A 13814-nucleotide genomic window follows, 5' to 3' on the forward strand; every position below is an offset into this window, starting at 1 on the left:
CTCCGAAATTTCCTAACAGCAGCGAGCAAATTAATGTGTACGTATTAAAAATTTAGTGAAGATGTTCGTGGAAAAAAAGTACCGTTTTATTATTATAAAAACATTAATTTTATTACTCGCTTCCTGGCTTTCTGCGAAGTAACCCAATATCTTTGCATCGTTTTTTTAAAACCTATTTGCGTTTAACAGAACCCCCAATGCATACAATACCTTTAAAAGGTATTTCACTGATTTAACAGTTGCACGAAATTAAAGATTTCAAGAGATATAGATTTGCTACACGGAAAATCAGTCCAACTACTTGGGAGATATTCAATACGTCGAGTTCAGTGTCGAAATTTACCAACGTTTCCGGTTGAGATGTCGGAAAATAATTTCAATTCCTTCCGCCCTCCGCCAACCATTTCCCACCCCGCCTTTCCAACCCCCTCCCCCTCCAATATTTCGTCTTCCCTTTTGCGACCGATCCACCCTCCCCAGAAGATTCTTCGATTCCGAAATAACAATAAAAACTCACTGCCGCCCATCACAACACCATCGTCGTTTCTTCGATCCGGCTTTATCGTTTTCCGACTGCATCCGAGAGCCGTTAATGACTGCCGTTGGTCTTTTAATATTTTTTTTTCGCCCCCCAAAGAAAATGCGTATACGCTGTCTACCAAAAACGCTTCTTCTCCGCCTTATCCTTAACGCTAACGGCACAGCAATTCGCTTGGCGACGTGGCGAAAACGTTTTTTATACCCGACGGCCGAAAAAACTAAAACTGGTGGTGGTAACCAGTTTTTTGGAAACGATAATTTTCACATAACTGCTTTGACCTAAGTTTCTCTATATATATGTTAGGTTATATTTAATTGAGAATTCCTCATAGAGCTTGAGTCCCTGACCTATATTATACTCCACCCTGCTTAGAGATCATAATTTTGCTCTATACCGACCTGACTCACATAAATTTTACAGTCTATTCGCTGTTGGAGTATCTCCCAAGCTACAACATACGTTTCATACTCATTCCTCCGGTGCAAATCCTAACAGAAATTAGATTCTTACAAAATATGCCATTAATCTTTCATTGAACATGGCATAATAAGCTTTTTAGTTGACGCTGAGACGAAATAGCTAAAATAATATATGATTATTGTAACAGCTGTCTTTCAAACCGATAACAAACTATTACTATAGTACTCACGTTTCAAAGAGTGCCAACCAAACGCACAAACGGTTTTTGTTTTTCTTCAAACCGTTTACGGTTTTTTTTCATTTCTGTGCAAACAAAATTGTTTCACGATAAAATGGCGATAACGTTTTTTTCCTTCGTCTGGTAATATATTATATATTTTATTGATGCGTGCAAATATGACAGCGTCACTCCCTCCGTTCCAGGGAATTTAAGAATAAGGCGCACTGCCATTTGAAGCATAATGAAACACGTGTCTTTGTACTTTTTGATTTTGGTTTTTGAGCGAATAGCGAAAACAGAACAAAGTTAATACATATAAGTGTTGTGTGTTTCAATTGAACGCTACCGCCGTGCGCCGGTGGCCTTTCATCAACCATTATCCGAGCCAGCGAAACACTTTGCAAAGTAAGTATTATAACGTTTCCGCTCTGCTGAAAACTGTTTGGAACTCTTAAGTATTCATCCACGAACGAAATCCGATGTATATATATTTATTATACACCGCATCTCTTGTTGTAATATTTTAGGGAAATATTATAACGACTTTCTTGGGAAAGTTTCGCAGTGTCTGAAATATCATTTCATATCTGTGACGGAGAGTGTGCAAGGCTTAATACCGGTACGGCGAACTCGTTTTAAATAATTAATTATTAAGTTAGTCACTTGACTCGTGTACTCGTTAAACGCATTAAATAACGCGTGTTGGAATAAATCAAATGGCACACACACACACATATGCGATTCGGAAACTTTTTCCCATGTCGACTGAATTAACAGAGCGGTGTGATAAATAATAATGGAAATTACACCGGAAAATAATGACTTTTAATTTGTTTCGACTTTCGTTGAATTTTAATTAAACGTAATATTTCCACCTTTATGTGTTTTCAAACAGCGCAAAACCTGCTGGGCGTTTCCCGTCAAATAATAGCCAACCGGGAATTCCTGATATTTGTTTTTTTTTTTAGAATATGGCTTCCAGCAAATTCATAACGTTATCCCACAATAAATTATACGAGAAACAAATGTACTGAGATACATAATATACTCGTATGGGATAATCTCATATGGTAGTCGGGGTTTAATAAGGAAACCCAACGGTAAACGACCACTTGGTAGACCAGACTGGGCAGGAAAAATCAAGAAGGATCTAACAGAAAATAGAATACAAGAACAATATTCCGAGATAACGATAAGTGTAAGCAGTTGTGTATTGTGGTAATGGACCCCAATGATATTTAAATCCAAAGAAGAAAAGTTTGAGTCCATAAAAATAAACTAAATACTTATGAGAGTATAATCGTAAGCTAAGTAAAAAATTATTATTTTTCGTTGGGTTTTTTTCACTCTAGCTAAGGGTACACAGTCCAGTTCAGTCAGTATGACCACCGGCGCCACAAGTGTTGCCAACCTGGTTTATATTTTACCATAAGATAACTTGTGCACTAGTTTTAGTCTACAGGCAGCACTGGCGACAGCTCTGGACGCCTGTGTCCGTGTTGATTTCATATCCAAGATGTTTGTCTTAGGTATATACTATGCTTGGCACGCATTATTTTATGGCTTTGCCACTGTTGTGCTGCTTATTAAATTATTCAGACCCCAAGTAGGTGCCCTTAATCAGCGAGAACCCGTCGGCACGAATGTTATTAACCGAGTTCCTGTGTATAACAGTCGCGTGTGCTGCGCCGGTGTAATAATAATACAATATAAGTACACGCATTTTTTAATTAATTAGAAAATGCTTTTAAAAGTACATTTTCCAAACAGCTTTATCGACGAAACGAGAGAGCCGTGGGTATTAAATTTTAGTCTGAGTCGAGAAATAAATTTACAAACTAAAGTGTAGTATATTAATATTTTCGCAAACGCAAAGGTCATTTGTGAAATACCGTGTGTTATAATATATTATATTATTCAAATCCAAACCAAACTTACCGTTACGGTTTACCGGTTTATTGCGTACCCGATTTGACTTTATCTGATTTCATTATTTTTTTTACCACACTTTACAACAGCAATCGTTTCATCGTTAGGCTTAAGCGACAATTTTATAACAACCCTATTCTAACTATCTTGATGACCTTAAATATAATATAGAATTAGTTTTTGAGCTGTTGTTGGCTTCCATCCAAATATTATGAACATTGCCTCTTGCTAGCTTTGAAAACATTCAATTTGTGAACCATAAAGTGTTGGTTAATTATACACAAGTGTTAGTTAGAATTTCTTCAACTTAAACAATAATTAACCCCTTCAAAATTGTATTGGATACGCTGTTTCTAAAATATTTTGAACAAGTGAGTATTTTCATAAAAAAAAAAAAAGTTTTAAAACAACGTTCAAAACAATTTTTTCATCCGTTTCAATTGGTATTTTTTTATACTTTCATAATAAAACATACAACATATAATTTAAATGGAAATACAATACCGAAAATTAAATTAGACACGAACGTTTAATTGTATTTTTTATTAAATCAATAAAAGTAATTTCAATAATAAAAAATAATAAAATAATAACTAGATGCATACTCGTATTGTACGGAGTGTATTGTTGAAATTAAATTATTTGTTTATTAATTAAAAAAAAAAAATACTGTACATGAGTGTTTTAGCTATTAACCAGTATAAAACATATGAGTTATATTCATCGACAAAATCTTTGTAGTTTAGTCTTAGCAAAAACATTTATAAAGAAACTAACATAATTATTTTAAGCATTTAATTGCCCACTGACAATTGCAGTGTGTTCAAATTCAAAGGTAACACCTGATTTTTCTGTTATGGTATGCCACAACTTTGCAAAAAAAAACCTATGTGAAACAATTTTAATTTAATAACACTATACTCCACTGTCCTCCCGTCCTGAATTTTAAACTCAGTCAATTTTGAAGTGAGGAAAAACTTTACGGATCAAAGTAATATCGCCTTTTCCATATCGAAGGGATTTTATAAAGGGCAAGAACCGACGTTTGTACCGTTGTAGACAACTGTTGGCTTGGAAGTTTTTTGAGTTTTTTCAAACTCGGTCGTGCAAGTAGTACCTCGCTCTACACGTTGCTGCTGTCTCGTCGAGAACTGAAATTGAATTTTTTTAACAATTATTCTCACAGAGACCACCGCCACGGTGACGGATAATAGGTAAAGCCACCCCGTTGACGGTCCGCCGAATCCGACCTCGGAGAGGATTTTTTAAAAAAAATAATAATAATATAGGCACGGCCCCGAATAGCCGGGACGCAGAATTCGGCGAGATAAAAATAAAAGAAGACTTAAAAAAGAGGGTCGGCCGAATGATTGATGGCGTTGCCGCCAAGACATGGGCTTTTATCGGCGGGGGTCGCCTTCGTTTTTGCACCACTCCTATTGTGTTCTCCGCAGAGAATGATAATAACGTTACGGGGCAGTCGTCACGCACTCTCGGTAAGTCATGTCGCCGAGTGTTAATTACACAGCCCAGCTGTTCGGTGTTGATTTTTTTTTTCGCTTAAAAAAAAATATATATATACTTACATAATATTCGCTTAAGTACAAGTGAAATCCCGCGTGAACAAAATCGATCAGTAGCAGAGGGCGGTTTTGCATTTTTAAAATATTTGAAATTAAACACTGTTGAAAATACGGTCGTTTCATCCCTTGCAACTTGCGTTTTAGAATTTCACGAAATTTATTTAAATATTTCATGAAAGTTTCACAATAAAAACTATTGTAGTAATACTTACAGCGGACGCGTTCTACAACTGGAAACTACTGTGGAAATGTTTCATGAAAAATACATTGTTCAAATTACTATAATATTATTATTCATCTAATTAACGCGCAATAACTTAATTTTATTTTAAGTATACATATTTTAACCATAAGACCTGATCGGTGAATAGTATTTATTCAAATATATATGAATCGAATAGCAATGTACAGGTTGCTTATACGAAAAAAAAATCTGATGAAAATGAAACACAAAACAATATATTACTTTATCAGACTTGCAGTAAACATTTAAAAATATAAATACTTCTGTGTACGGTAACTCATCAAGAAACTTATTTGTGCCAGATCTTTCATCATCTGAATCTGTCATATCTGTTTCAACGGACCTTATCTTCTGAACGCCGTGTACATGATACACACAATTTCTAGGGGGAATTGGATGTACTTAGTGTTACCATAGAGTCACATAGCTTAGAATTAGCTTATTTCATTGAAACATTTCCATTGAGAGATAGGAAATGAAAAATAATTATTATCTTACTTTGTTCCTCTAAAAAAGGCACGACCCAGAAACCCGCAGGACGATCAAAAAGACCGTAAAATATGTCATTGTAGAAGTTCAGTTCTTATTTTTACCCTATGGATAGCAATTAAACTCTCGGTGCACATCTAAAGTATACAGAGTAAAATATATAAATGTATGTACCCCAGCCCAGACACAATCTTGAAATTAATTTTCTCGAGGGACGATTCAAAACCGGCGCAATCTTCTTGTGGACAGCAGAGGGTGCGCCTAATTAATGTTTCTTCATAATAATGCTAAACAACCTTAGAGAACTGTAAAAGAGAGCAGCAAAACGATTCGCCGAAGCTGAGAGAATTAAAAAGAAATATAACTGTACGATAATTTTCTCGTGAGAATTTGTATAGTCTTAGCGTTTATAGCTGATGTTTTATGTAGGTTTTTTTTACGACAATATTATGTTTGAATTAATTCGGACAAAGTAAAATATGCCGTTAGAAACAAACATTAAAATCATTATAATAAAATATAAACTATAATATGAATTCGGTACAGGATTTTGGGACGTGTTGTTGTATCGCAAAGGATAATAATAATAATAATAATAATATAACGACAATATTGTACTATATCCGCAATTCGATTGGAATGGAAAACAAATGTGGGGATACATTTTTTTTTTATTACTGCCCCGACGGTGTGGGTTTAAGTTTTATTTCCCAATAAAACACAACCGATAAATTCGCCGCCGTGACTACTCTACAGAAACAATAATACTGCAGCACAATAGGATAGCGCCGGTAATACGTTTGTGTATATTGAATATTCATGAGAGATAATAGCACGGTATAAACGTTTTCTCGTTGCCGTTTAATAGTATCGTTTGTTTTTTATGTGCAAATAAAAAACCGTGCACGCTTTCCCATACGTGTGCTGTGTACCCACATTGGCAATATGATAGGTAAATATAGGACACCGTGCAAACACCGAATGCAATTACACACACACAATATCCCTTTAGTCTTTGATATCGGACCCGGTTCACTTTAGGCCGATGCCTTTGGCCTATAGTCATCCACCCCACTCGACCTTTGTGCCTTCAAAACGGAGTGCAACAAAAAAGGATATATTTTTAATAAAATACAACTGCTTCAAAGTCTATTGGGGTGTAACGCGCGTACGTCTGACAGAGGTGAATTCGCACCGAGGTGTGTGTGTTAAACATGTTGAATTCAATAACGCGTTGTATGTGCATTGCCATTGAGTTGTTTTAGTCATATAGTTCTCATTAGCAGCGGATTTGTCATAATAATAATAAATAATAACACCATCGTCGACAAAATCCGCTATTGCCATCGCAAAGCAAATAAGATTCATAAATAAAAATCAATTTCGCCCCAGAAGGAAACCCGTTTTTTGGTCTCGTATCAACTAATCTCTTATCAATAACCTCTTATCAGTTTTCTGAGAGTTATCGATTTCTCCTTATCATAATCTCGTTCCCACCTCATCTGGCACCGCGTGAAACGGTTTAAGATGTTAAATAACCGTAAAAATAATATAATGTAATCAACAACCATTATCATCCATATTATTTTGCAGAAAAAATTTTCCTCCCTAACCGATTGTACGGCTCTCACTCGTTTTTATTATAAAATCTGTCAATCATTATTTTAAAAATCATAATATATTGATGGCAGTATAATTAGGAAAGGAAGAATTTTATTGAAATTATTTGACAATTTATATAAGAATAATTAATAACATCTAAATTTTAAGGATGAAAAGTTTTAAAATTATTTCTCTGAATTTATCAGGATGAAGCAATTTTTTTCTATAATTGGCCATGTTTAAATATAAAACATGGGGTACTTCAGTACACTTGTACTTGCTTCGGCAGTACATATACTTAGTGAACTATTTTTGCAATAACTACTAGAAAAAAATGGTCCACGGGTTTTTATAATTTTCAAACGTAAAAACGCACCGAAACTATAAGATAATTTTAAGATCAACAACTCCTGAATTTCGCACCAAAGCTAATTTTATCATTTTCACGCATCTCGTATCACTCATATTTAATCTTAAATTAATTATCTCTTATCTCTTATCCCTTTTATTTACTAAATAATATCTTATAATCTTGTATCTCTTACTACTGTTTGAAAATTATAAACAATAAAACGTCACAATACCCTAACTTCGTTCGTTTTATAAATATATTTTATGCAAAGCTTTTTTCAACCGGCTATGATTTACTTCATAGTCAGAAATCACTAGTCCGTGAAATGTTCCAAAGGCATCAGACACACGAAGAATACATTTGCAGTGTACGACACGGTTTGTTGAGTACATCTCGTTGAAACAATGTGCTCAAGTCAATTGAACAGGTGCTCAGCGAAATGAAAATGATGCCGTTATGAATTGAATTAGCTTTTTCTGAGAACGCCGACAATACCTTTGTGGAACATTTTGGAAACAATGGTAGCTACCTTTATGTGTTGCGCTCCTGCAGTTTACAGAAATGACAAATGCTCAGACTTCACTCTTAATAATATTGAAAGTAGGGGAGTGGGCAATTATGCGAAAACCGCCGGGAGCCATGCAAGCAAAATTACTTACAACTACATGCGACAGCCGACGGGAGTAACACTTTAATGCTTAGTAAACGTCTCTGCCGGCTAGCCTCTTAGGGCTTTACAACAAACCAATTCAATTTGAAGGAGACCCGGGTCAAGTTTACTGGAAAGCTTGAAACCAAGATCCATCGCGAATCCATCGCAACATGAAATTTTTGAACCATGAAGATGATAAGAGAACAAAATAGGGGAGCGGATCCTATTTAATGTCATGGCTTGACATTTAGCTAAGTGAAAAGACAAACCTAACCTATCAAAAAAAAAGCAACAAAACTGTCTAAATCACACTGAAGTTTTAGACTATCGTCCATGGAGTCTATCTGCATGAAAAGTTCAATGTCGTCAGCAAAACGAAGAAAACCACAGTGATTTGGACGAGTAAGACAGATCAGGTCAGGGCGACTATTGATTCGGTGGATACCGAATAGTGCATTTTTAACTCACTTACGAGGAATTCGCTTCGAAGCAATAATATTATGCGTACGCGGTCTGACCTGTTAGACGACGAAATACCTTCTGTACCTATTACGGTTTACCAGGAGAAATAAATTAAAAATTCAACTTGGAAACGCGTGTATTCTCGAGAATACCTCTATACACACATGTTACACCAGGATGGATGTTTGGAACATTAAATTTCATGGAACAGAATGCACGGTACCTACATACCGATATTTGTATAATGAACACATTCACATTCATATTCATATGAAAACGGAATGCGTTTATTAGAAATTTGTAATTTCGCGCAACAACTACGATAGCAATGTTATATTATTAATAAGAAATAAACCGTTTCCTTGCACGTCTATTGAAACATTTCAACAGTGGTATTATTTTTTTTTTTTATTATCTCTCATTCTTATACTTACCACGAAACGATTGCCATTTGGGAGCAACACGAACTTTATACTAATTTTTTCCTCCAACGGCCGTTCGAGGAGATATCAGTGTTTGTTGAGATGGAACAATAAATATTTTTGTAGAAATTCTAGCGACTCTGATTGGTTCCATAACAATAATGGAATAGAATGCGTTATCTTAATTACTATTGAAAAATCGTTGGAGAGCTGTCATGTGACAATAGTTGTAAAACTTGTTTTTCAACCAATATTATTATATTCTTTTTTGTTTTTTAAATGGTAAAATACATTTTATTCAATTTTTAAATTAAGAATAATTTGCTGAACATTTTGACTGGTCGATAACCAGTTCTGGATAATTATTTACAAAATTTTTAAAGTTTAAAATTTAGGACGGGGAGAAGGGTGGAGAGAAGAGATATTCTGATGTTTCTAATAAGCCTTATATATCCGTTTATCGGTTTCAGAGATCTGAGTGGCTAAAGACAAATTTAGATTGAAATTGACAATATTTATAATTGTAAAAAATTGAACTTATTTTATTTGTAAATGTTTCAATTCAAATTACTGGATAAGCTCTTTCTGATGCGCTCAGAACCAACTTTCTACATTGTAAAGTTTAAGAGAAAATTTAAAATTAAGCGTTCATGAGACGGAACACACGCGGACTTTCTTCAAATTAAAACCGGTATAAAATCGAAACTACCTGTATATTATCTTATTATGTTAAAGCTAAGATTAATATGTATCTTCTCGCTATTATAGTGTGTTGCATTGTGTTTTTTTTCTTGTTCGCAAAAAGCTCTTAAAGTTATCAACATCGATATTTTTTTTTTCATTTTAATTATCATACTTAATTGATTTTTAAGTAATCAAGAAAGTAAAAATATACACATATACTAACGTAACGGGCTAAGTTGTGCTGATTGTGTGCGCTACCCTTTTCCACCGTGAAACTGAAAATACACTATAGCGATATTGATGTCAAACACAAAGTAAAGTTTTCGTTTCCAAAAAACTACTACTTAAACTAAAACCGACCTTCGGCGAGAAAACGAAAACTATACGGGAAAGAGCAAATTAGATTTGTTCGGTCTCGCTTTGATGGACGTCAGCGGTATCGAATCGATACGAGTAATTAAGCGCTTTCCCTTCTCATTCATGTGTTTCCTTTGAAGACAAACGATACATAGTTTGGGCGGATAAACTTTTCCACGGAATTTTCTACTCGAGATCAACCATTATGCCGGTGCGTTACGCAGAAACATTTCTGGAGTTTTAATCCTTTAATCGAATCGCATACCAAGTTCGTTACACAACGTTCGATTTGTACTACTTGTCTACGGTTCATTTAACGCCCGTGTGTGACGTACACAAGATAATATTTTACAATGTTATCTTGTCTACGCGGACGATGGTCAGCAGACCATTTTGGACAAATGTTGTAATACCAAGTCGAGGAGGGCTTCAGTTAGTAGTAAACGACCAAGTGCACCGTCTGCTTTTGTCTAATCCGTGATAAAAACTCAAAGAAAAAACAGGTTGCCAGGTTAACATAACCAACAAAAATCTTCCCAATCAGATCATCTTGACAGCCGAATAAACTAGTAAAATTTTAGGGAAAATTGGAATTCGCATAGTCACTGTCAAAGACATAAACGAACACACATATCCACAGGAAGAAGGCCAAGTTGATAATTGAGATCACATTGTATAAAAACAATATGAAAAAAAAAAACATTTTAATTTCTTATTAAACCTTATGAGATATTGAGTGGTTTTTCTACAATACCAAAAGAACAGCTTTACACTAAACTATCCGAACAGTTGGCACTTTTATACCGCCTTGCACTAGACGAGGTAAGAACTATTGTTTTTTTTTCTCATTGAGATAACACACCGTCTTGTTGTGTTTACATTATTATTCCAACGCTCTAAAGCTCCCAAGAACGCTCGTATTTTCTTAGCTCGCGTGAGCAACAACAATATTGTACGACGGCTGTAGTTTTTGTTTATTTTACATGTTATATTTTAACAAAGGATCCGCTGTACCGTGAGGTATTGATCATCATTCATCATATATATATATAATGTTATGTGTATAACACTTCGATTCTGGAAAAAAAAAAAACGCTGACATGCCGAGACGACTGAAGGGAGTGAATAAAATATTATGATGTTTGTCGGAAGTCTATCGAGTGAACCCTACATTTACCGTTTACCTTCGAAGAGGGGTGGCAACCGTTAGGCCTAACATGTACAACGGCGGCACGTACAGCGTGCCCGGCGAATGCGATGCCGGATTAAGTCGGACAACCTTTTTTTTTTTTGAAGATACTTAGGAAGAAGAAAATACCGGAAAAAAAACCAAGTGTAAAAATGACGAGGTAGGTGTGTGAGTCATTGGGTCGCGTGTGCTTGTGGCAAAATACAGAGCAAAAACCCATAATAATATTTTACTCGAGAGGTTGGAAATAAAAAAAATGTCCAGGACGAGATAAAAAGAGCTACAGCTGATACATAACGGGCGAAGTTTATGAGAAGCTCCAGAAAAAAAAAGTACAAACGCCTGCGGAGCGCGCATACAGGGGACTACAGGACACCCTGCCGACTAGGTTAGGTTAGGCTAACAAGATGCTAAGGATAAAGAAAAATAACGACGAACAAACCAATATTTTCCTTGCAGGAATGACGTTGGATCATGAATCAAAGTCTTGTGATCAGCCGATTTCCTGTCACACTATCTCACCCCACCGTCACCCCCTATCGATCCCTCCCCTCCCTCTCTTCTTTACATTCCATTTGTGTCACCCAAATTTTCAACATATTTCCCAAACATATTCATTTTGATAAATTTGGCCTAGTATATAATACTTTGCTTGATTTCCGAAAGCCTATGCAAGGACCTATCTGCCTTGATCAGCATTTTGTACTGTAGTTTATTGATAAATAACTGACATAACTGCATAACTGACAAGACTGATAAGTTTTATGATGACTTGGACAATAAGGCATGGCCTAATTGTAATCAAGTGTAGCTTACGAAACGTGTGTAAACGATCCAGCACAATGCATATTAGAATTTTCCCATTTTATTTGAAAATTTTCATTAAAAAAAAAATTAAAGTGTACATAATTCACTAAAACTTGCAGTTTCCATAACTAAATGCTTTGAAAGAAAAAAAAGACGTAATATTTATGTTCTCAAAATGTATTCAAAGCGTTTTTAAAATAATATTTTGACAAAAGGTACAACTTTGTAAAAAAAACTTAATCGCAAAATGTTTTTAAAATATTGTGAACATTTTTTCTTTGTTTGACTACTAATTTTTTTTTTTATTGGGTTGACAATTTTTTTTATAGTTGGTGTATTTTACACAGTTAGTTTAGCAATCAAACCCTGATGTAAATTTTTATCAATTATTAAAAATTCTATAAAAAAGTATTAATATAAAGGCTAGAAAAAAAGATACATATAAAAGGTATCTGCTTCCGATGGTGTAGAAGATTATCACAGTACATAATAATATAGTTTAAACTAACCGCTTTTAAACATACTTACTGAAGTGAAGTTGATTAAAATATGTTTTTCAGTGTTCTGGATGAAGTGTAAACATTTCCCGCTGTGAATTTAGTCCCTAAACTCGGCTGACGCTCGTTTTAAAGTACAATGTGTAAACATCAAATTCAAATTATACCCATCCAGAGTTTAGTATTGTAATGATATTTTCGGTTTTTGAAATAACATTATGAATATTAACCTTCGACTGTGGCGGCGTTTCATGTGTACTCGGGCTGGGTTAATTATTATTGCGAGGGTTAGGAAATCCGAGAGAGAATAATATTTTGCCTCGCTTTCCAACGTTTCCACAGGGTTTAATCAAATCGGTATTGCCGTTTTTTTATTTTTTTTTTTTTATTATAATCAGGCACGGAGACAGAGAGACGACTCGATGACGAATTCGGTTTCCAGACAAAAATATTAATAATAATATTCGGCCGACCGTCGTTAAGAAACGTGCTGCGGTGGTAATGGAGCGCAGTTTATTTGGCGGAGGCAATGAAAAATTACAACCGTCCAATTATGTTAATTCGGTGCACACCGGGGAAAAAAACATTTTCAATTACGGTTTAACGTCTTGAAGTTGAACATACGACCCCGTTCGGGGGGGGGGGGGGGAATTACCCGTGCACTTTTTCTTCTGGTTAATTTTCATCAAAACCGAATGTCCCACCCCTCACCCCCACCCACCCCCTCGCCCACTCCCGCCAATATTTAATTGCTCGAGGGCGAGTTTAATTTGACTTAAACGGCCGGCTGGTTTTTTGAGAAACACACACAAACTTTGAATTACTAATAAAATATTTCCGTCGGTTTTTTTTTTTTTAAATAAGAGGTAGTACGTTTTTTTATTAATATTATTTTTTTTTTTTTTAATATTTGTTTACCAAACCGAATTAAGTTCAATATAACGCCGACTGATAAGTAAATACAAACTTAACGGCAACTAGCTTAAACGCGCAATAACACTCATTCAGAGAACTCTTCATTTTTTCCGTATTACATTATGCCATTATATTAGTTTTTTTTTTAATGAAGTTTTTAAATCATTGTTTTTATTTCAATGGGATCGCACTGACAATGTGAAAACGATTTCGATGAAACATCAACAAATATTATGAGACTTTTTTTTTTTTATTGTTTTTCGTTGCGAGGCCGAGAAATATTTTATTTGTTTAACAACCAAGTTTGTTTTCTTTTTTTTAACTTTAAAACTTTTTTATCACCCATTCCATTTCATCGTTCAACAAAAGACCGTAAACAACCGTACTTTGACCGGTAAAAAAAGTGAAAAAATTACCTCCTTCTCCCTCGATACCCCTCCCCCCTCTCT

The sequence above is a fragment of the Adelges cooleyi genome, unplaced genomic scaffold (genome assembly GCF_023614345.1).
Source record: "Adelges cooleyi isolate 19-005CV unplaced genomic scaffold, UGA_ACOO_1.1 ACOO_flye_CR_arks_rails_tigmint_CR_PRNA_247, whole genome shotgun sequence".
NCBI lineage: Eukaryota > Metazoa > Arthropoda > Insecta > Hemiptera > Adelgidae > Adelges > Adelges cooleyi.